The sequence below is a fragment of the Cavia porcellus genome, unplaced genomic scaffold (genome assembly GCF_034190915.1).
Source record: "Cavia porcellus strain 051 isolate PalLab524CR breed Dunkin Hartley unplaced genomic scaffold, mCavPor4.1 scaffold_1, whole genome shotgun sequence".
In the NCBI taxonomy this organism is placed as follows: domain Eukaryota; kingdom Metazoa; phylum Chordata; class Mammalia; order Rodentia; family Caviidae; genus Cavia; species Cavia porcellus.
The window spans coordinates 197,197,134-197,221,357 of record NW_026947484.1 but is presented as its reverse complement, the minus strand read 5'-3'; the positions used below and the strand labels follow the sequence as shown (position 1 = coordinate 197,221,357).

The following is a 24,224-nucleotide window of genomic DNA, read 5'->3' as shown; positions in this document are numbered from 1 at the left end:
GGACAAATGTTAATAACCACAAGGCAGTCATTAGGAACTTGGCGGTTCAAAGCACTGCTTATCCTCTCAGTGTGCCTGGGGAAAATGCGATGCAGAGTCCCTCACAAATCACAGCAAAGTTTGGGTGTAAGAACCAATGTTTCTTGTTTCATACCTTCATTCTATGAATTACAGGATGAAGGAACTCATATTTTATCATCACCACTGGAACTGGGGAACGAAATATTCCATTGATATGAGTTTCCCACAATACCATAAAATCCCATCAATATAAGCTTTTGACTTAATCCTTTATAAAACTGATCCCAAAATTCATTTTATGTATCTCCAGCTGTGTTTCTTCAACACATGACAGAAAATAACTATTATTTGCTTATCATTCAATGTAAGAATGAGCAAATATTTTAAAGCATTATTGCTGATGACAAGCTTGACATAATGCAGAACAGGCAGTAATTAATACTGACAAATTGCTACAAGAATAAATCAAGAGTCTGTCCTAGCCAAATGACTTGTGACAAACCCCCAGCTGGTTTAAGGATAAATTAATCTTAACAGACAGAACTGAGACCAGAAAACAGTCTGTCTGTGAGGTTCTGGAGCCTCAAAGCAAGATAACGTGGCAGCTGAGGACTTTAGCTCTTGCAAATTCTGTCTAGCTAAGTAGTCACAGTTAGCAGACAATTAGTTAACCGTGATCAGTCCCTGTCTACTTTTCCAAAAATGCATTGTTTCTCAATTCTTGAACATTGTGCCAGCAGTTTACCTCCACCCTTTCCGATAGCCCACTAGCACATCACGGCAGTCAAGCTGTGCACCAGTGCCTTGTGTCTTAGCCCATCATTTATTTGAATGAAGAAGCTATTTGCAAGATAGTAACACTTCAGTAATAGTTTGTGGGTCCTGCAAATTATGGGTGATCATCCATTGCCATAATGATAGTGCAACAACTGAGCAGCTTGTTTCTCTAGTAGTCAGGAGTTGAGATAGAACCTTCTTCTGAAACCACAGAACACCAAGGGCACTTCCTTATTTCCCTTCACATATTGACAGGTGTTTTTTCTTATTTTAAAGAATTTTATTTAAAGAGAAAAAAATCAAAACAGAAAAAAGGGTGGAAGTAATATAGAATTTCAAAAAAAAGGCAAGTAGTAAGAAATCCCTATTGATAGATTACATATTGTCATCTTAGAAGTTGCTGTTCAAGTTACAAATTAAAGCATACCAAGTAGACTTTCAAACAGTGAGACTGCAAATAGTTCTATTCAATGATCCAGAAAAACTTAGTAGTATGGTTATCTGTCTTATACAATTAAATATCCTTCAGAGCACTTTCATTTCCTCTCTTTTTTTATAATAACAATTATACATTTTAGGTTTAATTACTCCTACAGTTCTTATTACTTTGTTTGAAGTGAATAAAACCAAATGTGACAAAGCAAAATGGAGTCGGTTAAAACAAGAATGGACATAGTATATGGTGTAAAAGCAAAATACAAGGTAATCAACAATGGCTACTATAATGCCTCTTGCTATCTTCAATGAACTGCCCATATCTTAAAGAGGGTAAGATTAAACATAACAAAACAAATCTTAAGAAAACAATTTTAAGAAGCACGGATTTCAAAGTAAGTCCACTGGAGATTTTCACTGTCTGTCTTATTGTCTCTAGTTTTCTTCCAAATAGATTTCCCATCTTCACACGCCTTTAATACATACAGAACATTTTAGTACTAACCTAATCATAACAGAATGATGAAGACTTTTTAGGTCTTCAAGACCTGACATTAGGGAAGTCCATAGTGACTGCCATTATGTCCCTCATTCTCTTCACAGTAGCTGTCCTTATCTTTATTTATGATGAAATTGAACATAAGAGACTAGACTAATATTATTATAAACAGTGAATAATAGTTTTGCTAGATTTTGTATCATAATGTAACAGAGTTAGCACTGGGTTTCTTAGTGTCTCTTCTTTTTCAGAGTATCTCTTCCTTACATCGTACATTATACATTCTACTTAGAAATTCTCCCCATGTGTGAATCTCTACATGTATATCTACCCTTTCTGTGTTATAGGGCAAAACAGTAAATAACAAGACAAAAAACAAATTCTTAGAAAAACATGGAATGAAAAAGACATATAAAACCACAATATTAGGTGATCTACAGTAGTTACTATGCTTTCTCTTGTTATTTTCAACAGAGTTGTCCACATCATCAGAGATAATAATTGAACATGGCATTACATAGCTATTTTAATAAAAACACAACTTTGGAGACATTGTAGGACTTCAAAAGCAATTAATAATCAAACCAGAGTGGGTATGTTACAACTTGTCATCTTCAGAGTGGTTGTCTCTACTCTTAGGCTCGTCACCCTCAGGCATACCAAATTTGAATAAAATCAGTCAAGGCAAAACAGCAGTTTAACAAACCAGCTTCAAATAAGATCAGTCATAGTAACACAGTGTAAGTAATACAGGGCTTCAGTTTAAGTTAATAGAAAATTAAGGATAGTTACTGTGGAATAGCCTGCTATTTTGGGGATAGCTATCTGTGCCCTCAAATCTAGTATGAGTAGACTGACCAGAACAAAATAAAATCAAACTAAGCAGAGCGATAAGGCTGCTGTGGATTTTAAATCCTGATATACTATTAACAATGTCCTCTGCCTTCCTTTTTCAGGCAATTCCTCACCTTTCCCTTTCTCAGGACACTTTGTATATTTTGGGTCCCACTAGCTCCTTCAGGTTTTACATTAGGGGTCAACCTGTTATCTATCTGAGTGTTGCTGAACCTTTTTACTCCTGAGCTTGATCTTGAGCTGTACTCCTTTACTTACTAAAACCACAAGGTTTTCCTTCCTTCTAGCTTTGTAGTTTTACACTGCACAAAAGTGTCATGACTTTCCAAGCTATCTGCGGCTGCTGGATGAGTTGTCCCTATTTCTCGCTGGTCCCCTGTCTCTTACAGCTTCATTTTCTCATCTTTGACTTTCAGTTTATTAACCTTCTTTCAGGTTGAGTGTATTTCCTATTCAGAGCATCTCGATGGATCCTTCCTCCTAATCTACTCTGCCTGTGTTTCTTCTTGTTAGTGTATCTAGGCTATCTATGTCAAAAATTATAGCCCATCTTTTCTGCCTCAATTCTGCTATTCTATTTTTCTGTTATTTGTCCATTTTTCTCCTTCATTCCACTGTCCTCCCTGTTCATTGAAGCTTCTCTGCCACTGTTGCTGGAATCCTGGTATTTCTCTCTCTCTCTCTCTCTCTCTCTCTCTCTCTCTCTCTCTCTCTCTCCCTCTCTCTCTCTCTCTCCCTCTCTCTCTCTCTCTGTCTCTGTCTCTGTCTCTCTCTCTCTAGAATATCCTTCAGTATTTTCTGTAGGGTTGAGTTGGTGTCCATGAACTCCCACAGTTCCTCTTAGTCTTTCAAACATCTTGTTTTTCCATTAATTTTGAGAAAGAGATTTTCAGGATACATCAGTCTTGGTTGGAGGCTATTTTCTTTCAGGGATTTGACTATTTCCCTCCAGGGTCTTCTTGATTTAGTAGGTTGAGTTGATAAGTCTGTCATTATTTTGATGATTTGTCCTTTGTAGGTGATCTGCTTTTCTCTGGCCACTTTTAATATTCTATTCTTGTGGTGGATATCTGAAAACTTTTTTTAAAAATTTTATTTAAGGAGAAAAAAAAGCAGAGAAAGGGTACAAGTTATACAGATTTATGGAAAAAAATAAACAGTAGGAAATCACTAGTTAATGGATTATATATTGTCATCTTAGAAATAATTGTTCAAGTTACAAAATTAACGCTTGTAAAGTGGACATTCCAAAAGTGAGACTGCAAACAGTTCTGTTCAATGATCCAACAAAACTCAGTAATATCATTATCTATCTTATACACTTAAATATACATGCAGTTATATCATTTAGAGCACTTTCTTTTCCTCTCTTTTGTACAATGACAATTACACATTTTGGGTTTTGTTGCTCCCACAGTTCTTATTACTTTTTTGGAAGGGAGTAGAACCAAATGTGACATAACAGAATAGAGTCAATCAAATCAAAAGGGTGGACATAATAGATAATGTAAAAGCATAATACAAGGTGATCAACAATGGTTACCATAATGCCTCCCGCTATCTCTAATAGAATTGCCTATATCATCAGTTATAATAAAATTGAACAAAACAGTAAAGAACAAAATCATCAAAACCAAAACATTGGAGACATTATAGGTCTTCAAAAGTAGATAATAGTCAACCAGAATGGGCGTCATAATGAATCCCACTATCTTCACAGCTGTTGCCTAAACTTTCAAACCTGGTACTATCAAGCAAAACAGAATAGGGGACATCAGTCAAAACAAGATGGTGAGAGTAATACAGGGCTTTAAATCAAGATAATGGAAACTCAAAGTGGGTTACTATAATATATCCTGCTATTTTTTATTTATTTTTCCCTTAATTAAAAGGATAAAAATAAAAAAGTAAATAATGACATGGAGATTGAGATAAAAGAGGGCATAACAGCAAAACAGCGCAGATCAAAACATAACCATTTAAGCAAAATAGTGTTTCACCACAAGATAATCCTGACATGAACGTAGTTACCATATTGTCTCTTTCCTTGAAATCTTTGAGCATAACTTCATATACTGTAGCATCAAATATATCAAAACAATGTAAAACCATTTAAGAGAATGACAACATTACAGGGTATTTAGAATCAACTAACAGAAAATGAACAATGGTTTCTGTATAATCTCCTTGTCTATAAAAGTTTTTGCATATACTATCATACATAATAAAATCCAATAAGATACAATGTGTTTAGACCAATGGAGACAGAAGAACAAAAGCTTGATGAGACTTCAAAACAAGATGATACTAAATCAGTATTACCTATTAAGACATCATTTTCTCCAAAATAGCTGTTCCTATCATCCAATCTTCTCTGCCTCATTTCTGTTGAGCTCTTTTTCTGTCATTAGTTGTCAGTTTGTCTTCTTCATTTTGTTTTCTTCTCCATTCATTGTGCCCTCTCTGCCACTATTTCTGGGTTCTTCGTATTTTTCTTTTTTAGAATATCTTGCAATATTCTCTGTAGAGTTGAATTGGTGGTTGCATATTCCCCTAGTTCCTCTTTATCCTGGAAGCACCTTGTTTTTCCATCAATTTCCAGGGATAGTTGTGCAGGATATCTCAACCTTGGCTGGAGATTATTATCTTTCAAAGCTTGAATTATCTCCCCCCACGCTCTTCGTGATTTGATGGTTTGTGCAGAGAAATCTGCTGTAACTCTGATGGGTGTTCCCTTGTAAGTGATCTGTTTCTTGTCTCTGATGGCTTTTAATATTCTGTTCTTGTATTGAATTTCTGGAATTTTTATTAATATATGCCTGGGTGTTGCTCTGTTTGGGTTGTAGGTGGCTGGGGTCCTGTATGCTTCATACAACTGAGTATCTTTACCTTTTGCTAAATTAGGAAAATTCTCCTGGATTATTTCTGTGAGTAGCTTTTGTAGTTCATTTGTTTGTGTCCCTACTTCTTCTTTTATGTTCTTAATTCTTAAGTTATGGATCCTCTTATCATCTTCTTGTCTTTGTATTATTGCTGTTTGTTTCTTTGTTACTTTTAAGAAGTTTTTCATTTCATTCTCCCATATTACAAATCTGCCCTCCAGTTCAGATAGTCTGTCCTTAGTTTCTTTCAAGCTGTTATGCCAGTTTTCGATAGTTTTTAGTTTCCTGGTAGTCCCTTTGAACCTGCTTCACATATTCTATGCTTTCTCTATTTTCTCCATCAAACAATTCTCCCCTCTTTTTCTGTTCTTCATTTCCTCCATCTGTTTTTTCTTGGGTGGTGCTTAGCATTTCTCTAACTATTCTGCTTATTTCTAGCTTCAGGTCATTAATAACTTCATTCCTGAACTCGTCTATGAGGCTCTGGAGATAGCACTTTATGTCTATTGGTGTGGTGTCCGCTATTGCCTGTTTCTCAGGATGGGGGGCCGAAGGGCCTTTCTTGTTGCTCCCTTTTCCTATATTCTCTGTTCCTTATATATGCAGGCATATGTAGGAGGCCCAACTTCCTTCCCTGTCAGCCACAGTCTGATTGAATTGTGCCGGCTAGGTGTTCCCACCCACCGCAGCACTCCAGGAAGTTGCAGACCAGGAAGCCTATGCAGGGCCCACCCCTCCAGGTCACCCTCAGGTGCTGGGTCTGGGTTGTGCTAGCCTACTGTGTCTCAGCCAGCAGTGTCACGTAGGCTAGGCACTTTTCACCAATCCCGCTTGAGAGTGGGATACGTGGCTGAAATCACTGCAGTGCCCTGTTCCCGCAAGTCTGCCCAGTCCCAGAATGTCATCTGTTGGAGTCTCCTAAACTGTGGAAGAGTCTCAGTTTCTCTCACTCACTGCACTGCAAGTCAATGCACAGCTCCCCGCTCGTTCTGCTTTCAACACTGTTCACCAATTCCCTTTCTCAGAGCTTCCGCGCGTCTCTCTCCCTGCCGAGCCGATGTAGACGTAGACGCAGCTGCCGCGCGGCGGGAAACCCAAATCATGGCTTCCAATGCCGCGGGCTCCAGCTTCCACACTGAGGCTTTTCTGTTCCTGTTATAGCACCAGGATTGCATTCCAAGTTGGTTTCTCTCAGCCCTATTCATTCTTGGATCAGCAGGGCATATCTCCACTTGCTTATGATTCCTTACTCTGCACCATTCCTGAATTCTAAGCTGGGTCTTTCAGAGAGCCTCCATAGCTGCTGCTATCTGTCCGCCATGTTCTCCCGGAAGTCGATTTCTGGAATCTTGATTATTATATGTCTGTGTATAGATCTGTTTGGTTGTAGTTGGCTGGAGTTCTGTATGCCTCATTTATCTGGATAGCATTTCTTTTTCCTATGCTTGGGAAGTTTTCCTTAATTATTTCTGTGAATAGTCTTTGTAATTCATTTGTGGTTACTCTTGCTTCTTCGCTTACATTTTTTATTCTTAAGTTATAGATCCTCTTGTGGTCTTCTAGCCTTTGAATTGTTACTTCTTGGTTCCTTGTTATTTTTTAAAGGTCTTTTCTTTCATGATCACACATTGTAAATCTCTCTTCAAGTTTCGAAAGGCTAGCTTTTGTTTCTGTCAAGGCATTTTGCCAGCTTTCAATGGAGTTTTTAGTTTCCTGGTAGTCTCTTTGGATCTGTTTCATGTATTCTAGATTTGTTTATATTCCTCACCAAAGGCTTCTCTTCCTTTTCTGGGTTCCTCCCTTCTTGCCTCTGTGTTTTCTTGAGAGGGGCTTAGCATTTCTTTAATCAACCTTTTTATTTCTTTCCTCACTTGGGTTGGAATTTCAGTTTTAAGTTCATCTATGAAGTCACGAATATAATTCTTTATGTCTGCTGATGTTGTGGCTAATATAGCATTATTGCTAGACTGGTTCTCTTCTGTATTTGCCTCTCCTGGTCTTATTTTCCCAGAGTCAATGGCTGGAGGTTTCATCTTATCTTTTGCTCTTGTCCTGTTTCTTTTTTCTTTCAGACAGGTGTATGGAGGAGGTCTCAGGCCTTCTGTATTACTTACAATTTCTCTAAAGTGTGCTGGCTGAGGGCTTGCTGCTTTCTCCAGTTTGCTGATATCTGAGGTGGGTGCAGCAATGCTAGGGCTGGCCCATCCCCTCTGAGTCAGTCAATCTGCAAGTGCCTACAGCAAGTTACACTGCTCTGTAGCAGATGTCATAGGGTCAAAACAGTTTCACTCCTGGCTATTGGTTCCCGACCAGCAGCATGGTGCAGACCAAGCTGCTCCCACCAGTCTTCTCTGGGCAGGGTGCGGTTGACTAACACCACCATGGTGCCAGGCTCTGCCCTACTCCAAGATGTCTTCTAGTCAGCCACCTATGCTGAGGGACCCAATTTCCAGCACTCACTGAGAGTCAATAAAGCTCTCCACCTTGGCTCCACTCCACAATGCGTCATATCCTCCCTCCAAGGGCCCAGGACTCACCCACTCCATTATCGGCAGTTGTGGCTTCAGCCTGATCTTGAATCGTCTGACTCCACGGTGCACCCAGCACAGGGCGGAACTGGTCTCAGTGAGTGTGTCGGGCTTTAGCCCTACACCTGTGCTTTTCCTTCCTCTTCCTAATTTAATTTTTCTATCCTTTTTCCTCCTGGGTTAGTGAGAATTGTTCTCCAATTGTCTGGCCCTCTCCATGTTGTCAAATTCTAGCATCTGAGCTGTTTTCCCTAGAAAGTTTCTCTATCCAGCTTCCTAGCAAGCTGCCATTTTTTTCTCCAGTTTGTGGAGAAGCCAGTCCATGTTCAGTTGGCTCCAAGGCAGAGTGGCATAGCTTCCTGCTCATTCCAGGGCAGCACTGCTGCACTGGCTTCAGGCCTCAGAGAGATGTCAAGACTGCAGGCTGCATTGGAATCGCACACCTCCTCAACCTCATCTCAGAGCAGCGTGGACCATGATGTCACCCACCTGAACATGTGTTTTTAAAACTTCCTGACTCTGGAAGATATCTAATTTCATTAAACAGCGTGAGAAAAAAGTTCTCTTTGATTTATCAAATGACAGTACTACTGCTCTGTGCACCAGATGCCATGTCCTGGAATACTTTCATCATAGTCTCTTTTACTTAAGTTTTACTCAATTCCCATTCAAATCTTGCTGCCAGTAATGGCCTATAACTTAATAGTAAAATATATTCAAATATAAAGACATAGGAAACTTTGGAAACTGTCAAGGTTAATAAGAACTTGATGGCAACAATACAATGGACTAGTAACTATATAAAAACATGGTCAATAATACTCATAAAGAGCTAAATTAAAATCTTAATAAAGTTCAATGTATACCAATTGGAAAAATTAAGTTTAAAGATGTTTTCTGACAATGAATAAATAGCTGAAATCCTGATCACTTTTAATTGAGAAACCATGTGATGTGATTTACAGTTGAAACTGAGTATTGCTGTGTATCATACAATGTCAGTTCATAAAGATTTCACAGGTACAGATAGAGAAACGAATGAGTGGGCTCATAGAAACATGATTCATAGTGGCAGAAAAAAAGAAAGATTGAGTTCAACAAAAAGTGTGGTATTTGACAGGAGGAGTTTTGGTGAGCAATCATATTCCACATCATACATGAATTAAAGAAATATGTTCATCGAAGCAAAACAAGACTGCAACAATGTAACACAACACAGAAATAGAAACAATGTATAAATATTGCGTTATATGGATTGAATTTTTTTCCCCCGCTCCTTGAATTAATACGGTGAAATTTTAATACACATTATGGTTGTATTTGCAGAAAGGTTCTCTAAAGAACTAATTAATGTTAAATGAAATCAAGGGCCCTGATCCAGTAGCTTTCATGTCCCTATAAGAATAGACATCAGTTGCTCCTGTGGTATCTCTGTTTCTTTTCACTATATGAGGATTTTGCAAAAGTCAGCTATGTTCAGGCCAGAAAAGGAGCCTCCAACATAAAATTAAAGAAGCTGAAGCTTGGTATTGGATTTCTAGCCCCAAGAATTAAGGGTACATGATTTTGTGTAAGGCCACTCAACTATGGTCTTTCGTCATAGCAGCCCAGTCAACCCAAGATATGTATGTGTAAAGATACATACAATATATATTTTAAAGTCCAAATCAATGGACTTTAAAATTCAGCCTAGTAATTTTCTACTGAAGGGTGATGGGTGGATAGTATGTGAGGAGCTCAAGGATAAAATAAAGGATGCTTTACTAAAAATAAGTATTAGTTAATGGAAGTATAAAACACAGAGACAGCATGCATGAAGTCCCAACTAGATATCCGATCAACTACATAAATGTTGTACCAAGTCCTCCACAGTGCTCCTTCTGGTTTCGTCCTCTAAATATAAATCTCATTTTTTCTATTACAAAAGTTATGCTTGACTAATTTTGACCTCATAAAGGTGGAGTTAAAACCTCTAATTTTTATTTTTTAAAATTATGTTATATTATTACATGCAACGATGTGCTCAGAAACTAACAAACAAGCCTATCAACTTAGGTAAATATGTATCCATGCACTAAGCAGTGAGCTCACTCCAGGGGGCTCCCTTGAGCTCTTCTCCAGTTACTGTGATGAATCACTTTGTTTTCACAGGACATGAATGCATTTCTAGAGGTGATCTAGTCTGATGCTGGAGATGTAACCTATTCTGCAGCTGGTTCTAGGTCTATAGCTCCATAACCCCAGCTCTAGATTGACACTGGTGCCAGCTTCAGTTAGAGTTGGCAGCATAGCTGTCAGTTCTAGAAATACATCTATTTAAGGAGCCGGTGGTAGAGTTAATACTAATTCCAGCTCCAGAATTGACTCTAGCGCTGGTGTTGAGGTTAAAGCAGGTGTAGGGGTTGGCCTACCTCCACAACTGATTGTAGAGCTAGAATTGGACATTACTGCACTTAGAAAACCCCTAGTGAAGAAATATACCTCCAGGAAGTCTTCCCAGATGACAGTCCATCCAGATGGGTAGCATGAGATTAATCATCATTCTTAGCCTCACATAAGACTAACAGTACTTACATATGCATGTCCCTCACTTCAGTCCTCTCCACCTTCAGACTCTGTCACAGTGCCGTCCAGTTGCTACAGCTGGGTCAGGAGACCATGGATGTCATGCTCTGAATCCAAGATAAGATGAGATACATATAAGGCACTGCTTTCTATAAAACAATAAAGTTCATAAACTCATGGACATTCTTAGAATTTTGTTTCAGGCCTGAGGAGATAGCACTGGCATAGTGGGAGGGCATTAAAGGTTGGTTTATCCTTTTACATTGTTCTTCTATCACATCTCTCCTGGTCTCTGGGCTCCTGTGCTGCCCCTGACCATCTGGAGGCCTGCTTCAACCCTGTACCAACTCTGGTTGCCTTGGCATGTGTAACATGTTCATTGATTTTGGGCTGGCAAAGTACATTGGAAGTTATGATAAACAATCCCAATAATTTGTCCCTTTTGTATAAGATTGAGTTGATTCTCTATCTCTTCTTGTTTTATTTCTTTTGAAATATGAATAACCCAAGGACATAGTTGGGATGTACCTGTTTTCTTCATTATGATGTAGTGGCATACATTAAGATATTCCATACATACTGAAAGGATTGACAAATAAAATTTGTTCTTGTGCTAAAATTCACAAACATTTCAGTCTATAGTTATGAGACACTGTGCTTCCTTATTCTCTGGGTGCCATCTGTGTGTCTCATCTTCTGAAGAACAGAATTCTACCAAAGGGCTGGGGAATGATATATACTAGTCCGAACATGTAGCTTGCATATAGGACTGGTGTTCCAGGCAGATCCTCCAGAAGGTTGTTCATCACACCTGTTGAGATCCCCGGTAGTCCAGATCTGTACTTTGGAAAAATTGCTGCCGTTGTTTTATTTTGTATCATTGGGCCATGTGTCTGTATTCACACTGATACCATGCCTTTTGTAATTACTATAATTTGGTAGTATGTTTTCAAATCTGATATTCAGATACTTCCAGGGTTTTTTCCTATAGATTATTGTGGCACCAAGGGAAATTTTTGCTTCAATAAAAATTTTAGGAATTTTTTATTTTTTTAGAGTGTATCACTAATATTTACATAGGAATTTCACTGACTGTGTAAATCACTTTGCTATAATGGACACTTTATCAATATTGATTCTTCCAATCCATGAATATGGAATGTCCTTTCAATTTGTGTGTCCTTCTAAACGTATTTCATCATATGTATAATTAAAAAGTTTCACTAGTGTATGTTTATAATGCATAATAAATGTATTCATCACAGATAATTGGTATGCATACATAGTATATCTTTTGATCCATTTTATTAGCCCTTCCTTACTCTCTTCTATTGCCCAATTTCCCCTACCCAGACACATTCCTACCATCACAAAATGTTTCCTTATTTCTTCTTATGTTTTGTTTTGTTATTTAAGTTATTTATACTTTAAGTTTCTCATAAAAGAAAAACCCTGTGGTATTTAACCTTCTGTGTATGATTTATTTCACTTAACATTATGGATTCAAGTTGCATTCACTTTCTTACAAATGATTTAAATTTATCCTTCTTTTCGACTGAGCAGTATTACATTACTGTTTTGTAATTTTCATTGTAGAAATCATTCATTTCTATAGTACAATTAATTCCTAGTACTTTATTGTTTTCTGGAATCTATTGTGAGTGGGATTAGTTTCCCAATAATTCACTGAAATGTTATTTTTATAAAGATTTTGTATTCTGCACCCTTCCTGAATTCATCAGTTATTTAAATATTTCATATTTTTCAGTTATTTAAATATTTTAGGTCTTTGTATATATAAAATCATGTTGTGATCAAGTTATCCTGTTTGTATGCTCTTTATTTCTTTCTCTTCCTTTATTGTTCTGGCTAAGATTTTCAGTTCTACACTGAATAATCAAGATATCTTGATCTTGTTTCTGATCTTGCTGAAAATCGTTTCTACTTTTGCCCATATCTATTGATTCAAGACATGTTCCTCCTTTTTTAGCCCTATCTGTGTTGAACTAAATTCTTTCTGTAATTAAGTTCTTTGGTTTTTAAGTCATGAAGTGTTGAATTTGATAAAATATTTTTTTCTGCAGCTACTGTAATGATCATTTGGGTTTTAGTTTCATTCTTTAAAGTGATATATTTATGATTTGAATTAAGTGAACCATCTTTGCATTGCTGGAATAAGCCCCTCTTGACCATGATACATACTCTTGGTATTGTAGCTTCTTAGTATTACCAATTTATAGAATAGCTTAGTAGCAATAGTTCAAATTGGATATATATATATATCCAATATACAGTAGAATATCAACTAAAATTACTACAGTAGAATATCAACTAAAATTACACTTTCAGTGCTTTTTAATACATCCTCAATACAGTTGTACTTCATTTCACAAACTTTATTTTTTCCAGTGTTCTGTCACAAACCAAATAAAATAGGACAATTGTTTAAGAAAACCCAAACTATTGAAGAGAAACGAGAGGAAGAAGAATGGAAAAGCATTGCTCAATTGTAACTGTACTAGTTACACAGAAGAAATGAGATCTGATGTTCTAATGCAGTATCAGGGCCTTGACCAAGATCCCCAGTCTCCCAAATGAGTGACGATGAAGTCTTAAATAAATGAGACAAGGGGCTCAGGATTTAGCTCAGTGACATAAATACCTGCCTGGTAACTGTGAGGTCATGAGTTCGATTCCCAGTACCAAAAATAGATAAATAAATAAATAAATAAATAAATAAATAAATAAATAAGACAAGAGCTCCAGGAGGATCAAAATCTTCCAGCTGAGTTTAAGACTCTGGGGGCTAAGACAAAGAGCTTTTTTGGGTTGGTCCATATTTATTAGGTCTTTACAAAAGGAGATTGAATACTGAGGAAAGCATGGAATCTAAGACCTGGAGAGTCATCTCAATGACTTTTCCCAGTGGTATTTTATGCTAATTTAAAAGAACTGTCTTGTTTCATGATAACATTTGTGGTAGGAAGTAGCAGGAATGAGATATCTGTGGCTGCAGTCTATAGCTTGTTAACTGGGGTTGGAGTCAGGTGTCCTCAGCTCTGGCCTTATCTTACCCTTAGAGGTATCTTTTTGTTTTTTGGGGGGCCATGCCCTGGCCATGCCACAGCTCTGCACATGTGTTCAATTTCCACTTCAACAGCTCTCAACAATGCACAGTAGGCTGAATAAATTAATAACATACTATTTACTTCAAAAAGTGAAAATAAAAGCATTTGGGTATCTTTGTCACAAAGAAAAGATAAATATTTAATGATATGAATATGGTTCCCTTCATTTGACACTACACAATGTACAAATGCAGCAAAAGATTGCATGGTACATTATGAATATCTACAATTTTTACTTATAATTTTAAAAAATACATAATAAATTATGAAATAAGAACACATGATGGCCCTTGCTTGTAATCTCAACACTTGGGAGTCTGAGGCAGAAGGATGTTGTGAATTCAAGGCCAGTCTGCATTACAAAGAGAGACCTGCCTCAAAAAGTCACACACACACACACACACACAAATACAAGCAAAAGTAAACAGTATTTCTTAATAAAGTTACTAACAAAAATAAATTCCAAATATATTGTAAAATAAAACACAATGATAAAAATCATAAAAGTCACAATAAAATAATTTTGTTATGTTGAAGAATTCAAGAAGTTTTGCTACAAAAGGCTGTGTACTATCTACTTACAAAGTACTAAAAGCTATGACTACATAAAAAATTCCAATTTTTGCATCAGAAGGATAACACATGAGGGAAAAATAAAGCAAAAAGTCTGTAAAAACCTTGCCCAAAACTCTGATAATCAACAAGAAAAATAGAAAAGCTACGTATAGTATGAAACATAGGTATAAAAAGATTGCCCTATTAAGATTGACTTAGAAGTTCAGGGAGAAAAGAACATGTCTTTGGCTTTGGGAAGGGCTCATGTCCAGATAACAGTCAATACACTGCACATCACGCTGAAAAATTTCCTCTGCTAAGCAGATTTCCCAGAGCACTTTTCATATCCCTATTTCTCAGATGGTAGATGAAGGGGTTTAGTATGGGTGTGACCAGACTGTACACAGCAACCGTAACATCCTTATCATAAATGTCACTGGATGAGGGGACAAAATAGAGACCAATAATTACTCCATAGTGCAAAATAACCATAAAGAAATGAGAACCGCAAGTGGACAATGCTCTGCAGATTCCCTTAAAGAAGGGAGCTCTCAGGATGGTGGCCCCAATGTGGCCATAAGACACCAGGATGCATGTGAATGGCAGAGTAACAACCATCGAACCTGCAATGAGAATAACCAGGCCATTGATAGTGGTGTCTGAGCGGACAGCTTAAGTAAGGAAGGGAGGTTGCGGAAAAAGTGGTGGCAAGTGTCTCTAAAAAAAGAGAGATGAGCTAAGAGAGTAGTGTGCACAAGGGAACCAACAGAGGATAGGAACTTGGATAGAATTACTAGCAGGAAACAGAGGACATAACTCATGATGATGTTGTAAGGCAGGGGATGGCAGATGGCCATTGCAGTGAGAAGAAACGTGGAGTTTTGGAGAAAATATATTCAAGGAAGTGCTTTGTGAACATGAATGTACGCCATAACTTGAAATATATATGCCTGTTCTTTGTAGGTTGGCCATTGGAGTTCCCATTAAAAATGTTCTTTCCCACTCAGTACTTGAATATTTCATCAACTTTTCAATAGAAATTCTCATGGATTATGAAGAACAGTCTGTTTATCTTCAAATTCCCATCTTTTTATTGCTTCAACTCAAAATGGATTATTTATATCAAAATCTTTAGACACTGGGAAATGCTTAGCTTTTCTAGCTTTTCTAGTCACATCCAGAATCTGAAAAATGTCTACTAACACCAAAAAGTTATACTTTCTTCTTCATATAATTCTTATGCTAAGGCTGGTAAAGATTTTTAACTGACATTTTTCTAGTAGATATTCTAACATTTTCAATACTTTAGTAATTATTTATTTTGTCCTTCAAATCAGTTGGTCTTAGAATTATCCATGTGAACAACACAAAAGTCTAGGGAAAGAGAACATTATGATCTGTCTGCAAAATATGGAATCTACAAACTATATAAAGACTTGTTCAACCTGGAATTCTTTATCTTTAAGATCTAAGGAAATATATCTTTGTTTGACTCATCATTCATTCTGGGGATAAATGAATTTTATACACTGTGCCAAATCTCTCAACTTGATTGATACTATTATTTTATAATACCACATTTTAATCTCACTATGTTAAAAATCTCTTAACACCATGCTATTACATGTGACAGGCTATTTACCCAGTTCTATTACTCATTTCTACATCAATATTCAGTAGTGTACCACAATGACAATGGTAATTTACTAATTGATGAGCATTTTTAAAGCATTGTTTGTACGCCACCTTTCACATTAACATATATCTTACAATAAATTTCTAGAAATTCAATGTGAGAAAGTGCTCTAAATGATATAACTGCATGTATATTTAAGTGTATAAGATAGATAATGATATTACTGAGTTTAGGTGGATCATTGAACAGAACTGTTTGCAGTCTCACTGTTGGAAAGTCCACTTTATAAGCTTTAATTTTGTAACTTGAACAACTATTTCTAAGATGACAATATGTAATCCATTAACTAGTGATTTCCTACTGTTTATTTTTTTTTCTGTAAATCTGTATAACTTGTACCCTTTTTCTGCTTTTTTTTCCTTTCTCTCCTTAAATAAAATTTAAAAAAAAAAGAAATTCAATGTGAGGGGAAACTATTTCATAGTTTTGACTGTCCAATTAAAAGAGGCTAAGGTGATAAGGAAGCTTATTTAGGTCTTATTTAAAAGAAGCCTAAATGAAGAGCCTGTCCCTTACAGTGTTTAAATATGGGCATCCTGGTGAAGTATTTGCACACGTGAGGCTATGGCATTTGAGGAACAGAAACAACTCAAAACCATAGATATATTGGAAATATTTGGAGAGAATTATCAAAGGGCCAGATAATTACAAGGTCTATTGGGCTGTGACAAAAATTTTTAAATGTAGAACAATTTATTCTGGAACAATTATACACTAAAAAAATTTTAAGTAAAGAAGTGATTAAAATTTTTGCATAGCTTGTTGTTTCATGGGTGGAAAATATAGCAAAGCAAGAAAATATTCAGGCAACTGAATAAAAGCTTAATATAGTTTAGGTTTTTAAAAAGTACCTGCTTAAAGCTGGATTGTGAGAACAGAAATAAAAAAAATTGCAGAGACTTGACATAGAATTTGGAAGAAAACTCAACAATAGTTTTCAGAGTTAGACACATGCAAAAGGAAATGTTCTTAATGTATCTTTGTTAAAATTGTATATAAAATCAGTTTCAAATCAATTATGCTAAAAGGAGAATTATTTTGCCCTAATATCCCAAAATTTAGATACTTGCTTCAGGGCAATACTGTGCTGTGAGATGGAGTAGTATTTAAAGACCAGACTGTCACACTGAACTGACACATCCATAGTCCATCAGATTGTGGAATGTTACCTCTGTTCCTACTCTCATATGACCCCTTAAGTGACGAACACAGATACCTTCAGAAACAAAACAGGGGACAGTTCCCAAATTCTTTCTAGAAGACAAAGTACACACAGGAGCATTTAGAGTCTCCACAGGCTCAGCATTTCCTTGAAACTTCCTGAAGAGCTATCACTTCAGAATCAAACCCAAGAGCCATATGGAAGTATAGGACCTCACAGGTCCTGAGAAATTAATGTGAGCTCTAACTTTATGAACAATGGAAAGGACCTAAGGAGCAATCTCATCCCAACTCCAAATTAGAGACAAACATACAGTGTTTGCTTCCTTGCCTGGCTCCTTTGAGGGGTAGAATTATTTCTTTAAGAAGCCACTGGAGAATGTACCTCTGGAGGAATAATCTTGGGGAAACCACTAGGGTCTGGGTGAATCAAACCTCTGCCTTCTAGTTTATTTTGTGGAAAATGTGGTTCAGAGTTGGTCATAAATTAGTTGATTATTGATTTTACAATTCCAGTCATTCCAAAGCCCATTGTATTTCAAAGACAGCAGAAATACTCTAAAATCTTCATTCTTTGGCTAAAAGAATGGGGAAAATTATGCATCATTCTCACCAGTACACTAGAGTAAGAGAATATAGTTGATATGAACTTATCTCTTGTCCAAAAGCTTAGTTGTAGCAATCCATTGGTGCAAGACTCTCATAGTCAATAAAATAAGCATCCTATGTGAGCTTTTCTTTGATATCTGTAATATTTGGGGGAAAATGGATGCCATGTGTTTATTTTTCAAGGTAAAGACATGTGAATACTTACAAATGTTATTATTTGATTCTGTTTATGTTAAAAATCAACCTGTACTTGGAACTTGGGAATCTTTGAGTGAGGAACTCCTGTAAGGTATTCAGACTTCTGGAATAGTTTCAAGGTCCTATATATTATGGTTGGTCATATATTGCTTTGATAATAATACTAAAATTAAACTACTTGTTTTCATAGAAGTCAAAGTCTGACAAAGTTTCCCTATCACACAAAATAACATCATAGATCCACCTCTGCTTGCCGGCCACTGCCATCAGAAGGCTTGCTTCCAGTGGGAGCCAGCATGAGCAGGGACAGGCATCCTGGTAATCCCTGTTGCACACATGCCACTAATGGAGAACATTTCTTTCTTCAGTACTCACTGGTAGAATCAGACTAACACACCCCTGTGTGTTTGCCACTATCGCAGAAGTCCCTATGTAAACACACATGTCGAAAGAAGCAGCCTCCCAACACCATGTACCCCTGACCATCAGGGAAGCCCCAGGGTAGCTGCACGGGGTCTGGAAAAGCCCAAGCCATGCCCTGCTACCTTCCTGGGAAACTTTTGTCAAAGAAATCCAGTTGCCTGTCCCATTACCCTACACTGTGGAGGGGCAGCCAATGTGGAAAGTGACTGGGATTCCCACAACCAGCTTGTTGAGAGAAACCCAGGAAAATTTCAAGACAAAGGAGAAAAAGGAAATTTCAGACCTCCAGTGCACACAGAACAGGTCTGGGAGATATAGGCATAGAAAAAAATAGAAGTCACACACCTGAAATCTCCAAGAGGATAGAAATTCAAGTAAAGAAACAACTTCATTAGACTCTAAAGGCAATCAGATCATAAATAATGTCTCAGGTAAAAGAAGAAATCACAATAAATGAAAGAATTGCTGAGCATATCTAAAGAAGACATAGATAAAAAAAGCGAGGCATAGGAAAATGATGGAAACCTCGAATGAACAACAAAAAAAGGAATTACAACGTATGTGACAGATTCAAAGACATATACAAGAAATCAAAAAGTCAATATAAAGCTCGCAAAACTTTTTGAAAGGACTGGATAGACTTTCAGACCTTGAAGACAGGATCATGGCTAGTGATCGTGAAAGGACAGAACTCTTAAAAATAACAAGGAACTAGGAAATAACAATTCAATGGCTACAAGATCTCTCTCTCTCTCTCTCTCTCTCTCTCTCTCTCTCACACACACACACACACACACACACACAAAAGATGACACAAAGAAAAGTAATTTAAGAGTGATAGGTATCAGTGAAGAAGCAGAGGTCAACACAATTGAAATAAAAAGGCTATTAACAGAAGAAATAGTAGAAAATTTTCCAAATGTGGGGAAAGGATCTGGCATATAGACAAGCGAAGCATACAGAACTCCAACTAGCCATAAACAAAGTAAATCTACACCCAGACATATAATAATCAAGATCCCGGAAATTCAACACAAAAACAGAATATTAAAAGCTATTAGAGAAGAAAAAAGACAGAGATAGCCTATAATGGATCAGAACCACAGTAGATACAACACAAACCATCAAGTCAAGAAGAGTTTGGTGTGAAGTGTTTCAAATCCTTAAAGAAAACAACTTCAAACCCAGGTTGATATACTCTGCAAAATTATCTTTCAAAATTCACAGAGAAACAAGGTACTTCCATGATAAGGATTCTTGAAAATTATAGTACTATGGAAAAAAGAGATCAAAGAGAATATCAGAAAATGGAAAGATATCCTTTGTTCATGGATAGGAAGATCCTATATTGTGCAAATGGCCATACTCTCAAAACTGTTATACAGATTTAATTCAATTCTGATCAAAATACCTTTAACATACCTCACTGCTCTAAAAAATTCATTTGGAAACAGAAGAGACCTAGAATAGTAAAGGCAGTTCTGGGCATCAAAGGCAAGGCTGGAGGCATCACAATCCCAGACCTGTAACTATATTACAAAGCTATGGTGATGAAATCAGCATGGTATGGACAAAAACCAGATCTGTGGATCAGTGGAATTGAATAAAAGAAGCAGACACATCTACAAAGTCACTCAGCCAGATTATCTTTGGCAAAGAGGCTAAACATGTTCCTTGGAAGAAAGATAGCCTCTTTAATAAATAGTACTGGAAAAGGTGGCTTTCTAGAGTTGGCACCATTTATAGTCTACAGTGAGGAGAACAAGAATCCAGTCACTTCCTGTGAGTTGATGTGGGCTGCAGGAAGGACAACCAGACACCAGCCCCTCCTGGTGCAAAGATTGGGAGATAAGAAGAGCCAAGGTTCTGCCCCCACCCAGCTACCTGCTGATCCAGAGAAACACAGGCTGAGATGATATCTACTGAAGTAAAATACAGTTTATGCTTGTAGTGTTTAGTGTTTCATTGACTTTGCAGAATAAAGTCAATAATCTGATCACCTATTTAGAGGATAACAATAAGCGTTATAACATCTATGGGGATCTCCTTCTGAAGGTGGAAGCCATTGTTAATTCACTATTATCTTGTTTTAAAGTCCTGTGTCATTTCCATTGTTTTGCTTGGTTTGGTTTTATTCTCTTTTGTTTTATCTTTTTATGTCTGGAGGCATGGGCAGCTATTTTAAAGATAACAAGATATATTATGGTTGCTATTTTGGATTTACTATTCTTTTGTTTTGAAGTCCTGTATTATGTTCATTGTTTTGTTTCTATTAGTTCTATTGTGTTCTGTTTTGTTTGATTTTCCTATGTCTGATGATATATGAAGCTGTTTTGAAGACTACAAGAGGCATATGGTAGCCACTGTTGATTTCCTATTATCTTGTTTTGAAACCCTGTATCACTTACACTGTTTTATTCTTATGGGATTTATTCTATTTTAATTTCTTGGTTTTGTTGTCTTTAAAATAAAAATCTTTAAAAACCTGGCTTTCCACACACTACAGACTAAAACTAGACCCATGTCTTCCACTATGCACGAAAGTCAAAATGAATCAAAGATCTAAATGGTACAAAAGAAACATTAAATCTACTGGAAGAGCAAGTAGGTAGAATCTTGGAAACAGAGGTAGGCAGAGAGTTCATGAATAAAACCCAAACTGCATGGGGTAAACTTCACCAACTGGGGTTTCATATTCTTAAAAAATATTTTGCACACTGCACTGTGTTTTGAGGAGTCTTTGTTCAAGAATGTTTTCAGATTTTTGTATATGTAAAATCACATTGTTGCAAACAGGAATAACTTGACCTTTATCTTTGCTCTTTATAAGTCCTTCATTTCATTCACTTGTCTTATTGTTCTGGCTATGACTTCAAATTTTAGACTGAATAATAACGATGATAGACATTTGGTCTAGTTCCTGACCTTCCTGTACATCATTTCAGCTTTTCCAAGAATCAGTTGATGTAGGATGTTCATTTGTTTATGAGCCTTTGCTGTGTTGAAGCACATTCCTTCTCTGTCTACGTTTTGGGATTATTTGAAGTCATGAAGTATTGTTGAATTTCATTGAATTTTTTCAGCACCTATTTTCATCAGATGGTTTTCAAGTCTCATCCTATTGAAGTGATGGATTATATTTATGATTTGCCTATGGTGAATTGCATCCCTGTGATAAGTGCTATTTGACCATGATGTAAATCTTGACTTTCTTTTTTTTTTTTTTTGGCAGTGCTGGAAATTGATCCCAGAAATCATGCGTGCCAAACAGGCACTCTACTACTGAACTATATCCTAACCTCCTGTACCAGTGGTGTTTTATGTTACTGAAACTGATTTGCTAATATTTTGTTGAGAATTTTTGCATCTAACTTCATCATAGATTGATCTGTTTTTCTCTCTTTTTTTCCACATGTATGGTAAACTTTTCAGATCAGAGTGATGCTGGCTTCTTAGAATGAGTTTGAAAGTTTTTCTATCGTTTTGATACATAGAAGGAGTTAAAGATAGTTCTTTAAAATCTTGGTAAAATTTATCAGTGAAACCATCTGTTGATGTTCTTGTCTTTGCTGCAAGAATTTTCTATCACGAATTCTGTCACAGTACTGGTCATTAATATTGGGCTGGGATTTTTATGTCCTTGTGGTTCATTTGGGAGGTTATATTTGTTCATGTGGCTGTATATTAAACCATTTCTTTTAGTTGGTCAATTTGTTGGCTAACACTTGTTTAAAGCAGTCACTAACAATACTTTTTCTGTGTTATCAGTTGTAAATTTCCCTTTCACCTCTTATTTTACTTATTTTGGTGTTTCCTTTTTATGCTAGCTAAAGCTTTGTCAATTTTGTTTAACCTTTCACAAGAAAACCTATTCATTTTTGGCTCATAAATATGATCATCTGTATTTTGCTAAGTCTTTGTATTTTACAACTCTACCTGTGGTATTACTTTCTTTCCAGTCATTTTGAGTTTAGTGGGTTCATCTTTTTCTAGTTTCTTGAGTTGGGTCACAAGTTATATAGTTCAAATCCATCCCTGAATGTAGGCACTTATCACTGTGAAGTTTTTTCAGTAGTACTTTGCCATTCTCATAGATCTCAGTATGAACATTTTCATCTTTTAAGAAATTCAAAATTTTTGTTTTCCAGTCTTCATTGGTACATTTGTCACTCAAGGGAACTGTGTGTAATTTTTAGGTGACCATAATATTTCTAAAGCTCCACTGGTTGTTGATATCTAGCTTAATACTAGCTATCTAGCTTAATACTAGTTAGCCAGAAACATTCTGTAAATATCTGTTAGGTGCAGTTAGTTTGTACTATTATGTCAAACAAGCCAAAACTTGCTAATATGTTAGAGGTAAAATTCTATATTGTCTACAATATCATTTATTTTCAAAAATAATTTCTAATTTATATTTTGGCAAATATATGGAAGTTATTATATAATTTCTTATTTCCATATTATTTCTGTTGAGGTAGAACTTAAATATTCTTCAGCACATAAATTGTCCATCTTTTTCTCCAGGTACCTATGTGAATGAAATCTACTGAGACAGAAATTATTTTCAACCTCACTTACAAATTTCTGCTTTTTTCCCACATCAGTAACCTTCAAAAGATTAGTTGTCTTCTCATTTCTACAATCTCTGGTTAGTTTTGCACACATTTCAACCTCATCTAATTAGAATAACACAACATGTTACGTGTACTGTGTATGACAGTATGGTTACTAAACAAAATCCTGTGGTAATGTTTCCTTTTCTTTTTTTATTTAAAGAAATTAAAACACAGAGAAAAGGGTAGAAGTAGTACATAATTTCAGAAAAATAAACAGTAATAAATCATTAGTTGATAAGTTACATATTGTCATCTTAGAAATAGTTGTTCAAGTTACAAAATTAAAGCATACAAAGTGACATTCAAATAATGACACTGCAAACAGTTCTGCTCTCCAGCCACCTGCAACCAAACTAAATCTACACCTAGACATATAATAATCAAGATTCCAGAAATCCACCACAAGAACAGAATATTAAAAGCGGCCAAAGAAAAGAAGCAGATCACCTACAAAGGACAAATCATCAAAATAATGAAAGTCTTATCAATACAAACTCTCAAATTGAAAAGAGCCTGGGGGGAAATGGTCTAAGCTCTGAAAGAAAAAACCTCCAACCAAGACTGATATACACGGAAAAACTCTCAAAATTAATGGGGAAACAAGATATTTCCAAGACAAGAAGGAACTGTGGGAGTTCATGGCCACCAATCCAACTCTACAAAAAATACTGAAGGACATTCCAGAAAAAGAGAGGAAAAAATACCAGGATTCCAGTAACAGTGGTAGAGAGGCCTCAGTGTTTGGGCAGACAGTGGAATGAAGGAGAAAAGTGGACAAATAATATCAGAAGATTAGCATAGCAGAGATGAGGCAGAGACGGTAAGCTATAATCTTTAATATAGATATCCTTGATACACTAACAAAAAAAGAAACACAGGCAGAGTAGATTAGGAGGCAGGATCCATCGAGATGCTCTGAATAGGAAATACACTCAACCTGAAAGAGGGTTAATAAAGTAAACTGCGATGCATTTTCTTAATAGTCCATCTTATTTCATAAGAGAAATAAATCATATCTTATTTCATAGTAGAAACATATGACAGTTTAGATAATCATTCACTAGTTGGTGGATATTATAATCATTCCTATGTTTCTAGCTTTTGTTTATCAAGAATAAAGCTTGTAATTAGTAATAGTATATGATTCACTTGGAAAAATACTGCCCTAAAATAGGAAAGAATGTACTGGGTCATGATATGGTAATGAGCAAACCCAATTCTTAGGTATTTTGACTCATAAAAGACTTATCTATCATATACAGTATGTAAGTAT

At 36.3% G+C, this 24,224-nt stretch overlaps 1 protein-coding gene and 1 pseudogene across 1 annotated transcript in view; both read right to left on the bottom strand.

The window, feature by feature from the left end:
* The window catches only part of LOC134474143 (olfactory receptor 1J21-like), a 33,739-nt gene that overhangs the window by 3,597 nt on the left and 5,918 nt on the right, over window positions 1-24,224 (bottom strand). The gene's annotated exons all lie outside the window — the stretch shown is intronic.
* Window positions 14,540-15,102, bottom strand: LOC100736024 (olfactory receptor 1J21-like; annotated as a pseudogene).